The following is a 20829-nucleotide window of genomic DNA, read 5'->3' on the forward strand; positions in this document are numbered from 1 at the left end:
TTTCCGAGCTGTCAATCAGGGCCCAATCAGCTGACTGTCAGCTGGGACGGGCAGTCTTAACCCTTCCCGCGCCGCAGCCTCCGCGCGAGGTTGCAAAGCCCGGAGCAAAGTTTGGTGCAAGAGGGGACGAAGTTTTCCGGAGGGGCTGCGGGAACCCCGGTGGACAGCGAGGGCGGTTTGCTTTACTTCGGAGCTAGAGAGTCCTGCCTTCCGGAGCCCCAGCTCGCCTGCCGTTCGGTCGGCCACGGTTGGCCTGCTCCCCCCCACCCCCAACCCCTTCCTGACCGCTCCCCCCCACCCCCCACCAGGGATCATGAATTCGCCGGGTAGATTTTTCTCCTTGCGCCACCTTAGGGCACCCAGGTTTCCGCCCGGGGGGAACCTTCCTTTCCCCGAGCCTGGCAGTGCGCGGAGCGCAAACTTGGACCCAACTCTTTGTCCCTCTCCCCGGTGCCCGCGCGCGCGCGTAGGAGCGCAGGGGTCCCCACTGCGCGCTCAACCTCGCCCGGCCGCGCGCCTGCCAGGGCGGCTCCAAGTCCGCGGAGAGAGAGAGCCCGTTTTATCAGCCTCTTTTAAAGGACTTGAAATAAGTTGTTCAGGGGTCATTCCGCGCGGGGGCTGGCTGCCTGCTGACGTCTCCAGTCCTTGGCTGGGGGGCGGGGGGGTGCGAACGCCTACGCGCATTAACTCCGGGAAAGCTCGGAGTCAGGTCAGCCCGGCTCCTCACCCTCGGGCTTCTGACTCTGGCCCGAGTCTGGCCTTTGGGATTCATTTCTCTCTCTCATACACACACACACATACTCATCCACCCCCTTATGAAATCTGACTCCTGTTTATCAGGGTCCTGCGCGCCCTTTGCACTTTTACATTTCACTTAATTATTTCAGACTTGATCGTGGGGAGGAACGGGGGCGAAAAAAGAACCAACACCCCAGCCTTCACCAGCTCCCCTCGAAGGGTTAAGTTTTAAACCGCGGTTTCTCGGACGGGTCCGGAAACCCAGAGTGGGGGCTGGGGAGGACGGGAGTCGGGGCTGCTTCTCCCCTCGGGGGTGTTGCAGATGCTAATAACTGTTCAGTTTTCTCCATCGATTCTTCTAAAGCTTTGCAAAAAAAAAAAAAAAGAAAAGACAAGAAAAAGGAAGGAAAAAAAAGAAAGAAAAAACCAGCAACTCTGTTTCTAAGATTTTAAAGCGATAGGCCAGATGGAGAAGCCGAGATTTATTTGAGGGAAAGCGAGAGGGCGCGGAGCCGACCCAGCGTTTGGAAGACCAGCCTGCCTGCCTGGATGTTGGACTGTTGATTCCTCTAATTAATGAAATGCACTTGGTGTTAATCATATTTATCTTATTTTATGGGAGGGGGAGACGCTAGGAGGGTGCATTAAAAAAAAAAATCTGAAAAGCCTGCAAAACGGTCGAAGAGTGAAAACTATTGTTGGACCGAGTTGGTTCTTACCTCAACAGCGCCACCTTTCGGCAAAGGTCAGTTGAAATTGATCCGTGTCCAGTTTTGTTGATGAAATGAAAAGAAGCTGGTTTCCCTAGGTGGGAGGAGGAAAGAGGGGCGGAAAGTTAGTTTGGCTGCAAGTGGGAGAACCAGACTTTGTCAGGAAAGGGGCTGAAGGCAGTGATGGCAGGTGCGGGGAAACATTTTTTTTCCCCCCACCGTCCCCTTTGACTGTGGAGAAAGAGCCCAGGGGACCCGGGAGACTTATGCAAGAGAATCCCGTGTAACAAACAGGGCCCCAAACCCTTTTTAAAAAGTGCCAGGATGCATTTTCAACGGGCTTTATGGCAATATCAATAGAATTAAAGTTACTTGTAATTCAGTGATAAATGAGATGTCTCTAGTAAGTAAGATTAAGTGCAGTGCTATAAAGTTGTTTATCTGAAAAGTAATTCTCAGAAAACCTGACTTCTGACACTTAGTCATATATTAAGCCAGCTTCTTGAACATTGCACTTCAGAATGCTCTCACCCACCCGACTGCATACTTTACTATTTATAATGAGACCTGAGGTGTCACTCACTGGCTTCATACACCAGATTAGACTTGTGTTCATTTCTCTCATGCTGGCAGCCTTGGCTTTCAGCAAACCCGGGAATCCCTAAGGAGTGACTCCCCAAAAGGCTTGTAGGCAAGTCGTTACCCTAAAAGGCCAGCACTGTTGGTATTTTCCAGAAAAGCACTTTTTCTTTTCATCATTACTGCAGAGACGATGTTTATAAGAGTAGCTTGGGTTTTATGGGAGTACTTTGTTAGGATGGAATGAGATATGTCCATAACCAGTTTGGGGAAGAAAGAGTGAAGATTATGTCAATATTTATGCAGCCTCACAGAATCTCTTTGCTTTCCTCTGTCAAACAGTATTTCACCTAGTAATGAAGTTAAGGGATTACAGCTTATGTATTCAGATGAAAAATTTACTGCTTAAATTACATAAACATATTATGTCATTAGCATTGTCTGTAGCAATACTTTTCTAAGTCTTTTTAAAGTTATTAGCCACAAATGCTTGAAGTTTATATTTTAATGTAAAATATGAATTTCAGTATACTTAGGAAGAATTAATTCATTTTTATTACAATTTTTGCTTTAATTCTTTTGCATCGGATTTTTGATAAAAGCTGTGAGATAGATCCCTGCCGCCCATCAAAGTATTTTTGGTTAGGAACACTGAAACTGCTACATTTATAAATAAACAACATTTATAAACAAAGTTCACTAATGAGGAAGATCTTGAGATACAGATTCATGGCCATGCACCTAATTGTTGCAATTATGTATCATTTCTAGAAATTAAATGCCCATGTTTGGGCAGCTAAATGTATTATTATCTGCACATTTTATTTTTGTACACTGCTGTCAAGCCAGGGTATTTTTCTTTCTCTCACTGCAGAGTCTTTTATAGTCTCCCATTTTCTCTTGAAAAAAAAAAAAGATACAAATTATTTTTTAGACATGGGGCAGTGGTGCTCCCAGGCTTATAACTTAATTCTCATTTTTGTCCTTTTTCCTTTATTATTTGGTGATTCACAGGGGTGTCTAAACATTTACAGTCCTCTGTTAGCAGCGTTTCTCTTGTAACAATTGAGCTCTCTCATTTTAATTAGTACTATTCAGGTTTTTGAATCTCTACAATTACAGCAGGCCACATTTCTTTAGATTTCTTTGCTAACATTGTTTGTTTCACTTCTCTCCTAGCCAATATAATCCAAATACAATATGAACTGTGTTTTCTTACTGCTTAATACCCCCGTGCTATATATACTCTGGTAATCTCTGAAGAACAATATAGAGTAATTTAGAAACCACGCGTTTGTCATTATTGACCAATTCAAACCAGTAGCATTCAACTTTCTGAAAGCAGTGAATCTTTATAGAGGAATTTGGTGGGAGGGAGGAGGGCATGGGTCGAATCACGTAGGAGATTGTGAAACCCTCACATCAAAAACAGTGTTGGTTTCATGTCAGTACGTACATAACAACTTCATGCAAAAAAAAAAATTCAAACCCTGTTTACATCCAAATTATAATGATTCAAAGTGAAAAATAATATGGTCTTCCTGATTGTGAGTTACCACCGTTCAGGTGTATCATGTTGGAATGAGACATATATAATCTAAAAAGAACAAAATGCATCAAGGGTAGCGTCTGAACTCTCTGTTTATCCAGGAGCTGATTTTACGGTGCAGAACTAACCAGTGTCCACTGAATTTCACTCTGAAACCAACTGAATCGATTTGAGGAAAGAGTTGTTCAGAGGAACTGAATGATGAGGCATGGCGTGTTCTTAGCTGGAGTGTTAGAGAAATCCTTTTAACAGTCTTTAGTGAGCAGGGCAAGTAAATCACAAATCACTGTTAGCAGATTCATGGAAGAAAATTAATCGAATCAGACGAGATAATCTGATAAGGGTAAAATTGCTGAGGAAACAGTCTTGCTTCATATTGGAGAATGTAAGACAACAGTCTGATTACTAGGAGTCGTTATGAATAGGTGAATTATGTGCTAAATAATCATCAGAGTAAATCAGCATTTATTAATTCTTTTCTCTTTAAGCAATTCACAGTTGTAAGTTAAAGCCGCTCTCTCTTTGAAGACACATCTTTTATAATTTTTATTAGAGGTAATTTATTATTTGCATTACCTGTATTTACTTCATAATTGAACATTTTGCATTCAAATTTATGTAATGCATTATGCTTGAGAATATATTTCTGCCTGATTAGCATAAATAGTCACTTACCTCATGAATTACTAACAAAGTTTATCTTAAAATATAGGTTTTTTTATTAAGTGGAACACAAACATATGTACAATAAATTCTGATTTTCTGGTGCAGTTAGAGAATGGCTCACATTTGGTTTCAGGGAAGCCAGGCTTTAAGGGGAGGGGAGTAATCATGAGGAGAGAGCAGAAAATAGATAAATCAGATTTGGAGGTTTCTCTGGCGGCGGGTATACCATTTTGATGGGGGGTTGTGCCTGGTGGGGGGCAGGGGGAAAGGGCAGAAGAAGGGTCTGGGGTCTTCATACACTGTTTAGATTGGTTTACTGGAAAGTGGATTCTGAAAAAAACAAAAAACCCTGCCACTGGTCATCTGTGCCTTTGTGAAAGACCATGGTTGCAAGTATCCTGGTTGCCAGAGTTTGGGGCCTTGTTTATGTTGCTGGTTTTGTTTCTTTGTGTCAGGCTCCCAAAGGACTCTACCTTAGAACAGTGCACCTCATTTAGTCAGGTTCTTGTTTGTTTTGCACCAGAGATGTGGGAAAGCCAGATGTTTTCTCGAGTGAGAATTCCTGGGACCGCCTCCCAGTCTTAACTCCAGCTCCCATCCTTTCCTCATCCAACCAAGACACCCAGTGAGGCCCGGCGGACGGGAGGGGGTTAATCAACAGCTCTGCGTGCACACCAGCATCTGAGCGAAAGGCCTTCTTTGGGGTTTAGGCACCAGAGAGAGAGTCAAAGGTAGAGGCCTCTTTCCTGTTCTCGCCATTCCAAATCAACAGATTCCCATGCCTGTCTCTTTTTCTCTTTTCTTTTTTCCTTCTTTCCTTTTTTCCAGAACAGAGATATCTCCCTAGCTTTTTCTTCTCCTTCAGTTAGGAACCACTTGCAATTCACCATTCCATCATTAATACCCTTTTGATCTTATTCACAGAGCTACACCACAGAGGGAATTTGTCCCGAAAGCATTCAGCCCTTCGAAGGCTTATCGTGCTGAAGTCAGAACTGATTTTTTACAAAAAGCAGGACTACGGCAACAGGCCTGACAGTGGGGCAGCATTGGTTCCGCTGTGTCTTCCATGCAGGAGACGTTAGGGGACAGACTCCGTAGAGTTTCGGTCACTTTCCTTCCTCCCCCTGGGTCTGGGGTGATTCTTAGGTCCTGGCCCAGTGGCATTTAGCAGCCATGTGCCCTGCGAGCTGGAACCTCGAGTCCTAGAAAACAGAAAACCAGGCTTAAATGCGTGCATGTTGACCGGAGGACTCTGTTGAGGCAGAGGGTTTCTGAATCTCTGTGTTTCTGAGTTTGTTTGGCTGGACTGGAGAGGAGAGATCCCTTGTGGCCAGTGTTATATCTGTTCTTGGTTGCATCGAGGCTTTTGTTGAGCTTTTGCACATGTTGTTCCGGGCACTGGAAACACCCCACCTGCCCAGGGACACCCTCACGGCCTCATCCCTGATGAAGGTGTTCCTGGTCCGATGGAGAACAGAGAATTGGGCGGGACAACCCCTCCCACCCCTAATAAAAATGAAAGTCAGATTTATAGATCCTTTTGCTAGTATTCTTATTTAGTTGTTTTATAAACTATGATCCATGTTATTGGTTAAATAGAAACGTTTGAACCAGACCCAAAGGGGAGGACATCAAACAAAGGAACCACTATCCCTCATCTCCACCCTGGCCCCCTAATTATGGTCTCAGGCGTTACCATCTGTGATAATTGGGGTCCGGGTGTATACTCTCTGCAGAGTAGAACTGTAGCAGGCACACCATTCTTCACCCTGACAATCTCAGAAAGCAGCTTGGGCACGCCCCCATTCTTTGGGGAGAACCTCAGACTAGGGAGAGTGTAGAAGTCTGACTTTAACACCCTCCCTCCAATGTACAATCACTGGGACTCTTGCTTTGCAGCACGGGCCGGCACATGGTCAGCACAGCGGCCCATGAGACCGTCAGGGGCCCAGGAGGACATCTGCATTTCTTCTAAAGTCAGAGTTAAAGAAGTGAAAATCATCGAGCATGTATCACATCTGTCATTATACCAACACAGCTATACAATATAATCAGGTTTCCTTGCGGAAGAAGGAGTTCATGGAAAGCAAAGTGAGTAGCACCCACACAAGTCTGCATGGGGCCCTGACAGCATGTACTTGATTACCTCCAGTGACTGGGTGCTCACTGCCTCCCTATTTTACCTTCCACCCTGTCCATCTGTCTTCCCACAGTGCTGAGACTTGTCAGGAGAAGCTTTTTGTTTGTCTAGTATCGAGTCGTATCCCTTTCTTCTGTACATGAGTCTAGATTTTAAACACTTGAAAGGATATGATGAGCCCTTACACCACTCGGGGTGTCCCAGGAGGAGAAGATAGCCACTCTGACACCCTTTCCCCACCATCCATTCCTTTTCACTTCTGGACATGGCCAGTGCCTTCAGCACGTTGAAAAATGCCTGAATTTCAAGTGCCCCTGCCTCCCGACTGCTGCCCTGCTCTTAGGGTTCAGATTCCAGAGCTGAACCCAGATCCCCAGGTGTGAGCGTCTCATCACAGAGCAGGCACCGCCCTCCACCTCCGGGAGCCGCAGTCCGTCTGCTCCCGTGCATGCCGTGACTTCCCCGGTCTCTCCGGCAGATGCAGCCCAGCAGTGGCCCACCAGGGCTGGCCCCAGGCCTCTTCTCCTCGCCCCTCCCCACTCCTCCGTTTGTGGGCTTGCATTTTTGAACCCAAGCATTGAAACATGCAATGATCTCCCGTAGGATCCATCCGTCTCCTTCTGTTGAGCCTGGTCCCTGCCTGTCCAAATCTCTCTTCGGATCTAGAATGTGCCAACAACTAGGTTTAGTTTGCTTTCCACCTCTGTGGCAGCTGCCAATGAAATGGGTATGCTTTTTCTGTGACTTCACCTCTCGGAAACAGGACCCTCACCTGCAAAAAGGGTGCTGGTCAGGGTCAGAGATTGTGCCTGTGAAGTGTCTGCTCCACGGGAGGATGCAGGGCAGCTCCCTCAGTGGCTGGAGCCCTTCTGCCCTTCCAGCCCTCCCTGAGCTGTTGATGACAGCATCACAGGGACCAAGCCTCGACGGCCCCTCTCAGCCCCTCATCAACACACAAAATGACTCGCTGGGTTATTTGAGTCCCCTAGTGGACATTCTAAATGAAATGGGCCTAAAACACCACCAAATCAGCAGGGAAATGCAAGTCAAAACTACCATGAGCTATCACCCCCCACCTGTTAGGATAGCTATTATCAAAAAGACAAAAGATAACGAGAGCTGGCAAGGACGCGGCAAAAAGGGAACTCTTGTGCGCTGTTGGCAGGAATGTCAACTGGTGCAGCTACTGTGGAAAACAGTATGGAGGCTTCTCAGAAAATCAAAAACAGAACTACCATATGGTTCAGCAACTCCCCTTATGGGTATGTATCCAAGGGAAATGAAACCAGTATCTCAAAGAGCCATCTGGAGTCCCATGTTTATCACAGCATTACTTACAATAGCCAGGATATGGAAACAGCCTAAGTATCCATCCATAGGTGAAGGGATAAAGAGAATCTGATACATGATATACAAGGGAATATTATTCAGCCTTAAAAAAGAAAGTGATCCTGCCATCTGTGACAACGTGGATGAACCTGGAGAACGCTGTACTAAGTGAAATAAGCCAGACACAGAAAGACAAATACCATATGATCGCATTTATATGTGGAATCTGAAAAGGTCACACTTAACAGAATCGAGATTAGAACGGTGCTGATGGCAGAGTAAAGGGTGGAGGAAAATGGGGAGAAGTTGATCCAAGGGTACAAAGTGTCAGTTATGCAGGAGGTGTATGACAAATTGTACCTATTGTACCTATTGGAGATCTACTTGACAGCATGTTGGCTGTAATGACCAATACTGTACTGTATACTGTGTATTGTAATTTGCTAAGAGAGTAGATCTTAAGTGCTCTTAACACACCACACACACACACACACACACACACACACACACACACACACAAAGAAAATAGTAACTGTGATGTAATGGATGTATTAACTAGTGTGGTTGTGGTGGTTATTTCACAATTTATATGCGTACCAGAACATTACAGCGTATACCTGAAATATGTGCAATTTATATTTGTCAATTTTGCCCCAATAAAGTGGAAACAATGGAACTGGCCTATTTGGTAACTGGTTTCGTTTTAAACCCCATGGGGATGTCGTACACCTACGCTTCTAATCAATTCTAAAACAACTTTACTTTTTTTTATGATATCGACACAGCTCTCTGTCAAGGATGGCAGGTAACTTCGATAGCTGTTTAAAGTTTCACCTGCTCTGACCTCTGTAAACCTCTGCCCTGTCAAAATACACAGTAGTTGTCCAAAGCTGGGACCTCAGAGACTAATAAAAAATAGATGTAACCTAGAAAACCTAAGCAGAAGAGCTCTGAGTGTGTATAAAAGACTTTGCGGTGTGTTCCTTCCCCCTTGCTGCTTCTCTCGTTTCCACCACCACCTTCCCTGCCATTTCCCAATGCCAGTTTTGAAGCCGCGAGGCTCTGAGGCGCTTTCTTGAACAGAAGAGTTCAGAGTTGCCAGTGTCCACCTTTGAGCTGCCACTGGTCCCCCCGGCCCCTCCTGAAAGGAGCTCAACGTGCAGACTTTTGCAGACTCTGCCCTTTGTGGCTCCCTTCGCTTCTCCTTGCAGAGAAAGCTGGGCATGAAAGCAGGAGGGAGCCGGTGAGCATTTATGACCGGTCGTCCAGGGTCTGTGTCCTGCTTGAGAGCTTGGGGCCGGCTGTCAGAGTGGACCAGGCGGAGTCGTCATCGGGCCTGGAGGAAGGATGGGGACTCTTGGGTGAGCGTCTCTGTGGGCTCCAGGCTGCACGAAGAGCTGCTGATCTGGGCTGATCATGTGGGTGCTGGCAGGTCGGGGAAGGGGGGTTGGCGTGGAGACAGGGTGCTGGTTCACCCTCTGACCTCAGCAAAGCTTCTCTGTCTTCTTCAGCCCATTTCTCTAGCTGAAATTGGGCTGGACTGCATGAAGAGGTTAAAAAAAAAACAAAAAACAAAAACACCTGGATTGCACAGAGGTAAACTTCTCAGCCCTTTGATGCTGAATACAGGGTAGGTAAGTGCAGACCAGACACCATATAGTCAGAGCTGACATGCCGGGGTGTTGCAAAGCACTGGTGGGCCGTGGTGCCAAAGTCAGAGTATCTTTGGGGTCAAAACGACAGAGCCAGCGTGGCAGGGGCAGAATGGGAGGGCCAAAGCCTCCCGCATCTCCAGACCACAGCACGCTGGAGTTGTAGGTCAATGCTGTTTACAGCCTTTGGGGGGCAGAGAACTGAGAGGGTGAAGCGTGGATTTCTGGGGGGCTGAGCCAGGAGATGCTGCCTTTGGTGCCAGGCCTCCAGGAGGCCTGAATCCTGCTCCGTCCCAGGTGTGAGGCCTGGGCGATTCTCTGGGCCAGAGTCTACTCCTGGGTCAAAGGTGGGAGCATGTCACACAGTGAGCATGTGTACCCAGGGCTTGCACACGTCAGCCGGCTGCTGGTAAGTGCTCAAGAGAACGGACCTGTTAGTACGAGCCGAGGGCTGTGCCGAAGTCCTGCGTGCACCGTTTCCATCTATGGCGCCTCGTGCACACAAGGGTCTCGGGAAATGCCTTCCCTTCTGTCTCCTCTGCTTCCGCCTTCAGGCTGTAGTCATCCCGGGACCTGGCAGAGTTCCTCTCTTTCCCATTCTCGTGAGTCTCTGCACGCTTTTGCCCACCGGAGCGCCCCCTTCCCCGCGTGCCCTCCATCCTGTCTCCTGGCTCAGTCCGATTCCTCTCCAGGTCCGGGGTAGGCTCGCTGTCCCCCTCCCCGTGCCCACTGCCTCCGTGTCCTCCTGGTGGCGCGTCAGTTCCTCACCTGCCCCGGCAGCACGCTGAAGCTGGCAGCACACCTCTCACCTCTCTATCTTCTTCACCTACTGCAGTGCTCAGCACACAGTAGGTGCTCAAAAAATGTCTATCAAATGGAAGTGGCATCCTAGGTAGTGCTAGTGGTGAAGAAGCTGCCCGCCAGTGCAGGAGACACAAGAGATGGGGCTTCAAACCCTGGGTCGGGAAGATCCCCTGGAGGAGGGATGGCAACCCACTCCAGTGTTCTTGCCTGGAGAATCCCCTGGACAGAGGAGCCTGGTGGGCTACAGTCCATGGGGTCGCACAGAGTCAGACGTGACTGAGCATGATCATATATAAATATATATATACACACACAAGCGCTCTGGCTCCTTGCGACATTTTCTGAAGTGCCAAGGCATAAGGAATGTCCTGCCAAGTGTCCCAGAAAACGCGCCTGTGAGAGGGGGTGGCTGGCTCCTATATTGCAAGGAGGCAGCTCCTACACTCCCCTCCCGTGCATCTCACGGGCCCCTCCTCGGTTACCAGGAAGCTTATCTCGCACGCTGATGCGCCCGTGTCCTCCTGAGCCAGACCTGGCTGGAGACACGCTGGAGACGCGCGGGCCCCGGGAGCGAGGTGGGTGCCGGCAGATCCTGCTGGGACGGGACTCTGCAGGGGCGCTGAAACGCCCGGGTGCACCCAGGTGTGTCGTCTGGATTCCAGTGCTGGCTGCCGCCGCCGCCGCCTCGGGCCTCCTTCCAGCCTTGAGTCACGGCTGCCTCCCCCGGGGCTTCGAGGCACACGGACACTCTTTTGTAATCTGCAAGTGTCAGAAAGCCAGCCTGTCCCCGTTTCCACATGCCCACACACCGCGCTCATCCCCCAGCACGGCCCCTCTGCAAGGCTGTGCTAAGCTCTGAGCACCGGGGCTGATGTCGGGCAGGCATTTAATAAAGCTTAGGCGTCAGTGCAATCGCCGCTGCTCCCAGAAGCCCTCCCAACTCCTGCCTTTTACTCACCCTATTTATACACCCACGGGTGTATCCTGACCTCTCTTCCAAGGCCTCTGAGGCTTTGGGAGAGCACGGTGCAGTGGCTGCTGCTACTTCTTGGCTGTGTCATCTCTGAGTTCTTGACGTGCTCTCCGAGTCTCGATCTTCGGCCTACGGTGGGGTGTCAACTTCTGGGCCTCTCTGAGCTCCAATGGAGAAACTTTGATGGAAACTGACATAAGCCAAAAGCGAACTTAGGGGCCCAAACGGTGCAGAGACAGGGCTGGCTGCAGGCTGGGCAGGAGCCCCACGCTGCCCTGGGTCCTGCTTCCTCCCGCCTGCCTTCCTGGATTCCCGCCCAGGTCTCCAGGGGGCTCCAGTTCCCATAGGTCCCATGGGGGTCGGTCTGAAGTCCCAGTTGGGCAAATCAAAGCCAAGGCTGAGGTCAAACCATTTGACTAGTTATCGGCCCACCCTGCTCCAGTCTTTATAGCAAAGGGATGAAATATGTTGACTGACACTTCTCTGGCAGCTCAGACAGTAAAGAACCTGCCTCCAATGTGGGAGATCTGGGTTCGATCCCTGGGTCGGGAAGATCCCCTGGAGAAGGACATGGCAACCCACTCCAGTATTCTTGCCTGAAGAATCCCATGGACGGAGGATAGGGGCGTGCTACATGCAGAGAGTTGAACATGGCTGAGCAACTAACACTTTCACGTGAGACTCAGAAACAGATGGGCAGGGACCCGGGAAATCGCTGAGTGTGAGGGAGGAGCCGTGCGCCGTGGCCTGGAGCCCATCACTAAGCGATGACGTGACTGACCGCCAGAACGTGGGAGTTACTCACCCAGGGCTTGCCCTCGGCTCTAACGCACTGGCTTTTCACAGTAGCCCATGGAGACACGTGCTGCTCTTTCTGTTTGGCTCAGAAGGAAGCTAAGGCGCAGAAACATTATGGAGCGTTTCCAAGGTCTGTCAGCTGGTGAGTGGTACAGGTATGAATGAATGCAGCGTGGTGGCAAAGTTCATGCTCCGGCCTTCTTATCATCGAGTGTGAGGGGGAGACATGCAAGAAACACAGAGGCAAACAATATATACTATGTTATACTCTACAATGTAACGTGATATAGCATAGTATAACTTAGTATAGTATTACCTAACACCTCATTGTATATAAAATCACACCACGCATCATGTCACAGGAGGCATTGGGAAGTGGTCCTTTTTCTTTTTTTTTTTTTCATTGCCTCGTGGCTTGTGAGATCGTAGTTCCCCTGACCAGGGATCAAACCTGGGCCCTTGGCAATGAAAGCCTGGAGTCCTAGTCCCTGGACCACCAGGGATTCCCGAGGAAGTGGTCCATCCTGAGAACACCTGCCCCCTGCCTGGAGCATCCGGGGTACCGGGTAAGTGTTGGCCAGCTGACACAGTGAGGCACTCTGTGTGGACCATGAGCATCCTTTAGTTGCAGAGCCCCATCTCTGCCATGGCAACAGCATCATTATTACATTCGTGTGTCTGCTCTGTCATCCGAGATGTACAAAGAATCAAAAGAAGGGATTTTGAGGAAAGCTCAAATGAGCTGAAATTTCTAGACCTACAGCCCTCTGGCCTCCACTGCTGGTGGCTGTTTAGTGATGTCAGATTGACTCTGTGTCCCTAAGACAGTCTAACTGGACCCTTCCAGTGGATAAGACCCCAGGAAATCTGTTTATTGGCAGGTGGAAAAGGAGTGAAGGGTCAAGAGCAAATGATACCAAGCTTTTGTGCTCAACACTTAATCTTTCTCTCTTTAAAAAAAGAGAAATTCCTTTCTCATTTTTGAAATCTCTGTTGCTATCTCTGAATTGGTGTTTGCTAAGCTACCCACTCCAATATTTTTGCCTGGAGAATTCCATGGACAGGAGCCTGGTAGGCTATAGTCCCTGAGGCTGCAAAGAGTGGGACAACTGAGCAGTCAACTCAGTCAACAACTGAGTTGGCTGAGCAACTAACACACACACATACACACACACACACGTACACACACACAATATGCTGTGGTCTATTCGTGGGTTGTTTTGGAGTGCTAAAATGCCCAGGCTGAGCTGAAGAGTGAAGATTTTTGTCTTAAGGATGAAGTATATCCCTTTTCCTGGCCTTCTCAGAGCCTAGGTTTTAAGGCAAGTAACAGCTTGGGCTTCCTCACTTCACCCCTGCCTCCCACCTGGTAGCCTCATAAGCAGTATGTGAGGCACGGCATCTAAGCATCAGGCGATTATGAAAATGCTCCTGAGATTAAGCTCACATCTGCGATCTAAACTGCAAACATCTCACCTCCCTCCACTGTCCTGGTGTCATCTGCTCTCAGTTCCCTCAAGGTGACTAAGAGTCTAGTCATTAATATAACACCCACCCGCTTTATTGGAACTTACCGTCAGAAAGGTCTGTTTCCAGAAACTGCCTGCTCTGAAGGCAGCTGCAGGGCCGGCCCTGCTTGGCCATTGCACAAGTCCTTGCACTGTCTCTGTACCAGAATCACTTTCCCAACCTGAGTGCCAACGTCAGATTGCAGTCCTTGTTCTACGTGGCGTGGAGGAAAGGCTTGATTTTAAGTTACATGCTGGGGGAATTAGACTTCTAGAAGCTAGCACTCAATTGTCCACACTCCCACCTTTCCAACAATGCTGGAACCATGTGGTAGAAACGTGAAGATGGTGAGGCCGACGATGGGGCCAGACTTTACTATCACGAAACACAGAGGGGAGAGAAATGAGCCAGACCCCGTGAAGAAGCAGTCATCCACATCCGGAATATGGGCAATTCACTAAGACGAATGTTCCAGTTTCTTCAACAGCCAAATGACCTGTAAGAGAGGGGGAGAAAGGGAGATTGTTACAGATTCAAGCAGGCATTCTTTCAGGTCTAAAAGAGGTGGCTCAAACTCAGAGAGGCAGCAATAGACGGGCGGGAGAGTTGGCTGGGGGGAGGGGTCACTGTCTACACTGATTGCCTTTCCCTGATCCTTGCATTTACCTGTGCTGAGGTCCCCTTCCGTGGGAGACCTGCTTTGGCTGCTTCTCCCTAATCCAAGTGAGATGGTGTATTTCCACTCCATGCTCCGATACCGGCATGACGTTTGTAACTGTGTGTTGAAATTATCCATATCTGTTTGACTTTTTAAAACATTCAAGGCAACCATAGATCCACATGCAGCTGGAAGGAATCGAATACAATTTTATTACACGCATAGGTTTATGGGTTTCAAGATGCAGGCCTTTTTCGTCACCAGGATCCCACCCCTCCTCATGTCTTTTGTAACTGCCTTGTGACCCTCTGTTCCCCTCATGATTCTGAGAGCATCTTGACCCAGGGGTCTTACGTTTCACCTCTGTTTCCTGGTTCAAGCAAACTTGAACCAGTACCTGAGTTCCAGGTGCTCCTATGTGAAAGCTTGTGGAACAGATTCAAATTCTACCACAGTGAGAGAGTAGGAAAGTCAGAATACTTTCTAGAAAGGTTCTGGCCAAGAGGGACAGAAACTATCTCCGGGCACAAAGAGCTGATGACACACAGTCTACGGGCTCTTTTCCTCCAGAGAGCATGGTGACGATCTCAGTGGTAACTCCGGCGATCTCATTGCCTTAAACTATCATCTTCTTGGTTGATTCAAACAGAAACCTGCACTAAGGGAAGGACAGGTTTCTCTGCAAAATGAACATGTGCATGCCTGACTTGTTTTTTGGTTCTAATTTTGTCCCTTTTGTGTCATCTTTCCACGAATATGGGGGCTCTGAGGTCAACACACTTGAAAATGATGGACTCGTGGTGACTCGGGCCATGGGGACACCTCCCCTGATGGGGACAGTGTCTTGAGCCAGGAATGGGGAGGTTGTCAGCAAGAGTGTTGGGATTTTTCTTTAGACTTTCTTGTGACAGACGTGGAAGGGGGCAAGCTTTCCTTCGCCGGCCTCCAGCCCACTCTTGTTTTTCATCCTACTAATGGCAGGATTTTCAGAAACCATCTTAAGGAGCAGGAATCCTCAAATTACCCCTGAGAGCTTGCTCATATGCCTCACTGTGGGACGAAGACACTGATGACGCATCTGAATCCCTAGGTCTTGACGAAGGAGCGAACACCCCAGTGTGCAGGGCGACTCTGAGTTTCCCCAAGTCTTAAAACGGAGTGACCAGTTGGCCCTGACTGAAACCATTGTCAGGCTTTCTGTTAGTTGGGCAGTGTGCTCATTTGCTCAGCCACATCTGACTCTTTGAGACCCCATGGACTGTGGCCGGCCAGGCTCCTCCGTCCGCGGGATTTCCCAGGCAAGGATACTGGAGTGGGTTGTCATTTCCTCCTCCAGGGGATCTTCAGGACCCAGGGATCCCCGTATCTCCTTACATTGGCAGGCGGATTCTTCACCAGTGCGCCACCTAGGAAGCCCTGTTAGTTGGGCAGATGAAGGGATTAAAAAAAACAACCCCTGCTGCTCCTCCATAGCTATATATCATTCCATCTGCCTGTCTGTCCACCCTCCCGTTTTTATGCACAGGGTACAACTCTCTTTCAGCAGCTCCAGGGGACACGCGAAAGGCCACTGAAGCAGTAGTTTTCTGAACTTCTTTGAGTGTCTTCCAGGCACAAGCACATCGTTGCCTCTTGGATACAACAAGAACGTCGGCTCCTCTGAATATACGTAAAACAGCTTATTGGTGACCAAAAGAACGGCTGTTACTTTCCTCCTGCTCTAAGTAAGAAGACAACCTGGAGAATCTGACAGAAAAGTAAAACTCTTACCATGGCTATGCGCCTCGCTGCTGCCAGCCCTGAGTATATTTTGCGTTTTGGTTTTCCAGAATTAAATATCTCACCGAGGATTATTTTTTCCCCTCACTGGGATCTATTCACCTCTCTGCAGAAGTCCCTCTGATCATCCCATTCCACTTGAGGAAGAAGAGAATTTCTCCTGAACAACCTCAGCCAGCCTTCCTGAAGCTCCATCGTGACAGAGCACACCTCACAGACAGAAGTGCACCTCAACTGGCTCATTCTCACTGGTTCCCCGTCGTTCCAAGGATTTTGGATAGAGTGGAATATTCTCTTGAAGGTTTATAGCTGTGTCTTCTCGAGTTCAGTTCAGGGTTCACTGGTACCACTGGATGAACGCATCCATCATTCTGCCCTGCGTGGATCTAACTAAAACCTAACTCTCTGTTCACCTAACTCCTCCAAATACAGTGACACAGTCTCATTGCAAGTGCCCTTATTGCCAAATCCTTGTCTATAGACGTCTGGCACAAATTCTGATGTTATACAACAGGAATTGGGAAGGCAAAACACACACTAAACAAATGAAAGGAGAAAAGACACAGGGGAAAAAAATAATAATAAAGCCAGGGTTGACCACCGTGCTCACGTTGTCATGTGGGCGCAGAGAATGGAGACATTCGGTGGGAGTGAGAAAGAACGGCAGGGCCAGGTGAGCGCTGGGCGGTCCTGAAGTTAAGGCCACGGACCCTTACAGAACTTACAGGGTTGGGGGGTCACTACAGAGGACATCCTCAGGGGCGGGGCTTTCCCATTGTTCTAAGGGAGTAGGTACTTACACCCTGTCTTAACTCATCTTTCTGCATGAGATGTTCAGGGATCGTTCTTCTCTGTAAAATGTCAGAGCTACATCAGAGGACCACAGACATGCATCTTAGAAGTCTATAATCCTGCATGTGGAGCCCATCAAAGCTGCTTCTGTTTCAGAGTGGGTGGGAGTATCCCCACACGGTGCTTGATAAGTGGCAGCTGAAAATTGGTTTCCTTCTTATTTCCAACTTGGGAGACACTGGGAGGAGTCAGTGTATGTGCGGAGGTACCACTCCCTTCCTAGAAACACTTCGTTTCAATCGGTCATCCACCAACCTGTGTCTCATCCTGACAGCTAAGAACCCTCTGATCCAGAGCTTTCGGCTTCCCAAGGCCTGCCCGAGCCACGATGGGGCGGTGGGGCTGGGAGGAGACCTTGACCTTCCTGAGCCCTGGTCTGCACTCTTTGCAAGAGACAACCCCGTCCTCTTCCTTGTCCCCGCTGAGGTGTTGGTCACTTAGCTGTGACGGGAGCGCCCCTCTTCCCCGGGAGGCTCCCTTCCAGGCGAGATCCGTGATGAGTCTGACGCCCGCGTTCAGTGTGATTACTGATCATCGGCTTTCTGAGCGAATTCATAGAAATGCGTGACTCGGCTTGTTTTTGCTTCTGAGAACCGGAGGTTGAGTGCCTGTTCCTTGGAGGAAGTTCTGTGGCTGAGAGAGAAAGAAAAGTGTGTACCAGAGTGACCTCCTCCCCAACTGCTGTTGGTGCACGGTGCTAATGAGCCAGGGTCTAGTTGGCCTGGAGTCTGGGAGTTAAGGGGAAAAGTCACTCCGCGGAGGCTGACGGTCCGCGGGTTTCCCTGGTCATCCTCCTGGGGATTCAGCACCACGTGGGCTCAGCCTGCAGATAACGAGGCGATGGTTACCAGCCTGCTGGTTTTTTCAGAGGCGATGGCTGGGCAGCTCCGTCTGGGCGCCTGAGCTGGCAACCAGGAAGTTGGAGGGGCAGACCACAGCCCCGCTTCTGCCCCTGCCTGTGCCCAGGAGGCAGAAACGGGTCACGGCCCCACTCTCGGTCAACCTCGATGGGCCACCTGCCAGGGCGTAGCGGGCAGCGGGGCCTGGGAACGGAGGGCGAGCGTGAGGCCGCACGTGAGCGCGCGCGGTCCCCGAGGGGGCGCGGGGGAGCCTTGCGGGCCCAGCGTGCGGTGCGCCGCCTCCCACACGGGCAGCCAGGATGACTGCGGGCGAGGGCGGGCGCGCAGGGCACGAGGAGGAGGTGGAGGCTTGGGAAACAACAGCCGCCTCCTCTCTGCCTCCCCTGATGGGAAGTCAGGGCGGGGCGGAGGAGGAAGGGGGATCTGGTTGAGGGCGGGGAGCCACCAAACCACTTGGCCTTTGAAAGATGGGACTTGAGGGCTAACTGAAGCCTGGAGAAATCCCAGGAGAGCACCCCAGGCCTTTGGACTTGAGTGCAGGCTTCAGATGATGTTTGAATGGAAGAAAAGAAAATAACGATCCAAGTCCCTTATTTCTCTTCCCCACACCCCCAGCACATGGTTTATAGGGGCCTCTATAAAAGGCTTGCCTGGTGGCTCCGTGGTAAAGAATCCGTCTGCCGGTGCCGGAGACTCGGGTTTGATCCCTGGGTCTGGAAGATCCCCTGGAGGAGAGCATGGCAACCCACTCCAGTATTCTTGCCTCAAGAACCCCATGGACAGAGGAACCTGGCAGGCTATGGTCCATGGGGTTGCAAGGAGTCAGACACCACTGAGCAATAACTAAAACAACAGCAATGATGATAAAAGGCCAGTGGCATCTTAACCACGCGCTCACCTGGGTCACTCACGCGAAACATGAACCCACCCAAGCACCAGCCAACGCTTCTCGTATCACCCTCTGAATACATCTGTTATGGTTCATCACTGGCTATTTATCTCCATGTACCTGTGAGCTCTTGGAGGGCGGGGAGGAGGGAATCTCATCTTTATCCCCTTTAACTCCAAAGGAACACAGCTTATCACACGAATGAAAAGTCAGTCACTTTGGAAATGAGCAATCGCTGTGGATGTTAAGCCAGTCTTCCTGGGGTGCTCTCTGGGGCCAGAGGGCATCTCCTTGTCTCAGGGTCCAATGAGGAAAGCTACGTTCTGCCCCAGCCTCGAACAGCCCTGGAAGGACAAAAGTGCATTCATTATCTGTCAGCATGATTCAAACCAAATTAAAACGCAACCTTCCTCCCCAAATGACATGAGAACTTGATGCCTAATGTTAATGAATTATGTGTTCCTGGGTCTTTTTTTTTTAATTCTATCTTCATTTCTCATCAGCACAAAAGAATGTTCTTTCTCTTTCTGACTTTACCAGAAATGACACTTAACTTGTGCACGAAAAGCTAAGATAAGTTTCTAAGTAAAAGAAGAACCATCATTCTCTCGCTATACGTTGACGGCTAACTGGGGAAAGCCATCTGCAATCAGAATGTACCACATCCTTCCCATGAAAAACCCGCTGTTTGCGATGCTCTGTTGTCCCGAGCCTGTTCCCCCAGCATCCCTGGGGTCAGTCAAAGGTCAAGTTCTTCCAGCCACCGAGAGTGAAGAGGTCACCAAGAAGAAGGTTTTCTGATTCACCTACAAAAAGTAAAGGCCCTTCCTCAAAGTGTTCCCCCACCCCAGCTCACACTCCAATAAGAAGAAAGAGGTAGACGTGGGGGAGAACCATCAGGTAGGTACTGACTGTGAACATGTGTGAGGAAGAGTCCAGAGCCGCAGCCTCAAGTGGGAAACCAGGCGGACAGCCTCTATTGCTGGCTTTCTCTCCCCTCACATGTCATCAGGAACCAACATCTGTGGATCCCACCTTGGGTCCATCCCCATCCATCTTTGTGCACTCACCACATTAAAAAAAAAAGTAGCTCTATTGAGATAAAATTCGGATACCATGCATTTAAAGTATACTGCACAATTCAGGTTTTTAAATATATATATATATGCACAAGGTTGCACAACCCTTCACCCCTATCTAATTCTAGAGCATTTTCATCACCTCCCCCTAAACCAGCCATCCATCACTTTACATTTCTCCTAATTAGTGATCACCAATCCACTTTCTGTCTCTATAGATTTGCCAGTTCTGGACATTCCATATAAACAGATTCATACAAAATGTGGTTCTCTGCATCTGATTTCTTTTACTTAATGCTGTCAGAGTTCATCTGAGTTGTAGCATGCGTGTGTGTACTTCATTCCTTTTCACGGCTGACTAATATTCCACTGAACACCATGTTCTGCTGATCCACCCATTAGTGGGTGGACGTCTGGGTTGTCTCCACCCTTTGGTCACTGTGAACAATATTTCTCTGAGCAGCTGCTGTGTACCAGGTGCTGGGGGATGCATGTTCTCATTTCTCTTTGGTCAATACCTGGAGTGGAATTACTGGGTCATATGAGAACATGTCTCTCGCCCCACAGACACCTTCAGAGCCTGTACAGGAAGCCGAGAGGGATGGAGTCCTGTCCGGCAGCTGGTACTGAAGCGTCAGCTGGGGCATAGCTCTCACTGCAGCAGCAGCTTGTCACACTCGGAAAGAAGTGCAGCTCTGGTCCAGAAGGTGCAGAGGTGTCTCCCCTCGTCTTCCTCCCCACCCCCACTGATTATTCTCCAGTCACCGTGGCCTCCCTTGGTCACCAGCTCTCTCTTGCCCTGAGCCTCTGCAGACACCATTTATTTATTTTTTAAACTTATTTTTAGTTAGGGGATAATTGCTTTAAAATACTGTGCTGGCTTCTGCCATGCCTCGCGAATCAGCTGTAAGTATTCATACGTTCCCTCCTCTCTGAACCTCCCTCCCACCGCCCCCATCCCACCCCCCAGGTTGTCACAGAGTGCCCAGAGGAGCTCCCTGGGCTATAGAGCAACTTCCCGTAGCTATTTTACATATGGTAATATGTATGCTCTGATGCCACTCTCTCAATTCGTCCCACCCTCTCCTTCCCCCCCCCCCCCCCCCCGCCCCGCTATGTCCAAAAATCTGTTCTGTGTCTGCGTCTCTCTTCCTCCCTGCAAATATGTTCATCAGTACCATTTTTCTAGATTCCGTATATACGTGCTAATAGATCATACTTGTTTTTCTCTTTCTGACTTACTTCACTCTCACACCATTTAT

The 20829-nt window shown here is 49.2% G+C and overlaps 1 long non-coding RNA gene across 1 annotated transcript; it reads left to right on the plus strand.

Annotated features, from left to right (window-relative positions):
- Nucleotides 1–281: 281 nt before the first annotated feature.
- Nucleotides 282–20243, plus strand: LOC122691540. Its single transcript, XR_006340434.1, has 3 exons — nt 282–1483; nt 6145–9075; nt 20135–20243. It is a non-coding gene; the product is annotated as an uncharacterized LOC122691540 (long non-coding RNA).
- The last annotated feature ends 586 nt before the right edge of the window (nt 20244–20829 follow it).

The sequence above is a fragment of the Cervus elaphus genome, chromosome 4, assembly GCF_910594005.1.
Source record: "Cervus elaphus chromosome 4, mCerEla1.1, whole genome shotgun sequence".
Lineage (NCBI taxonomy): Eukaryota > Metazoa > Chordata > Mammalia > Artiodactyla > Cervidae > Cervus > Cervus elaphus.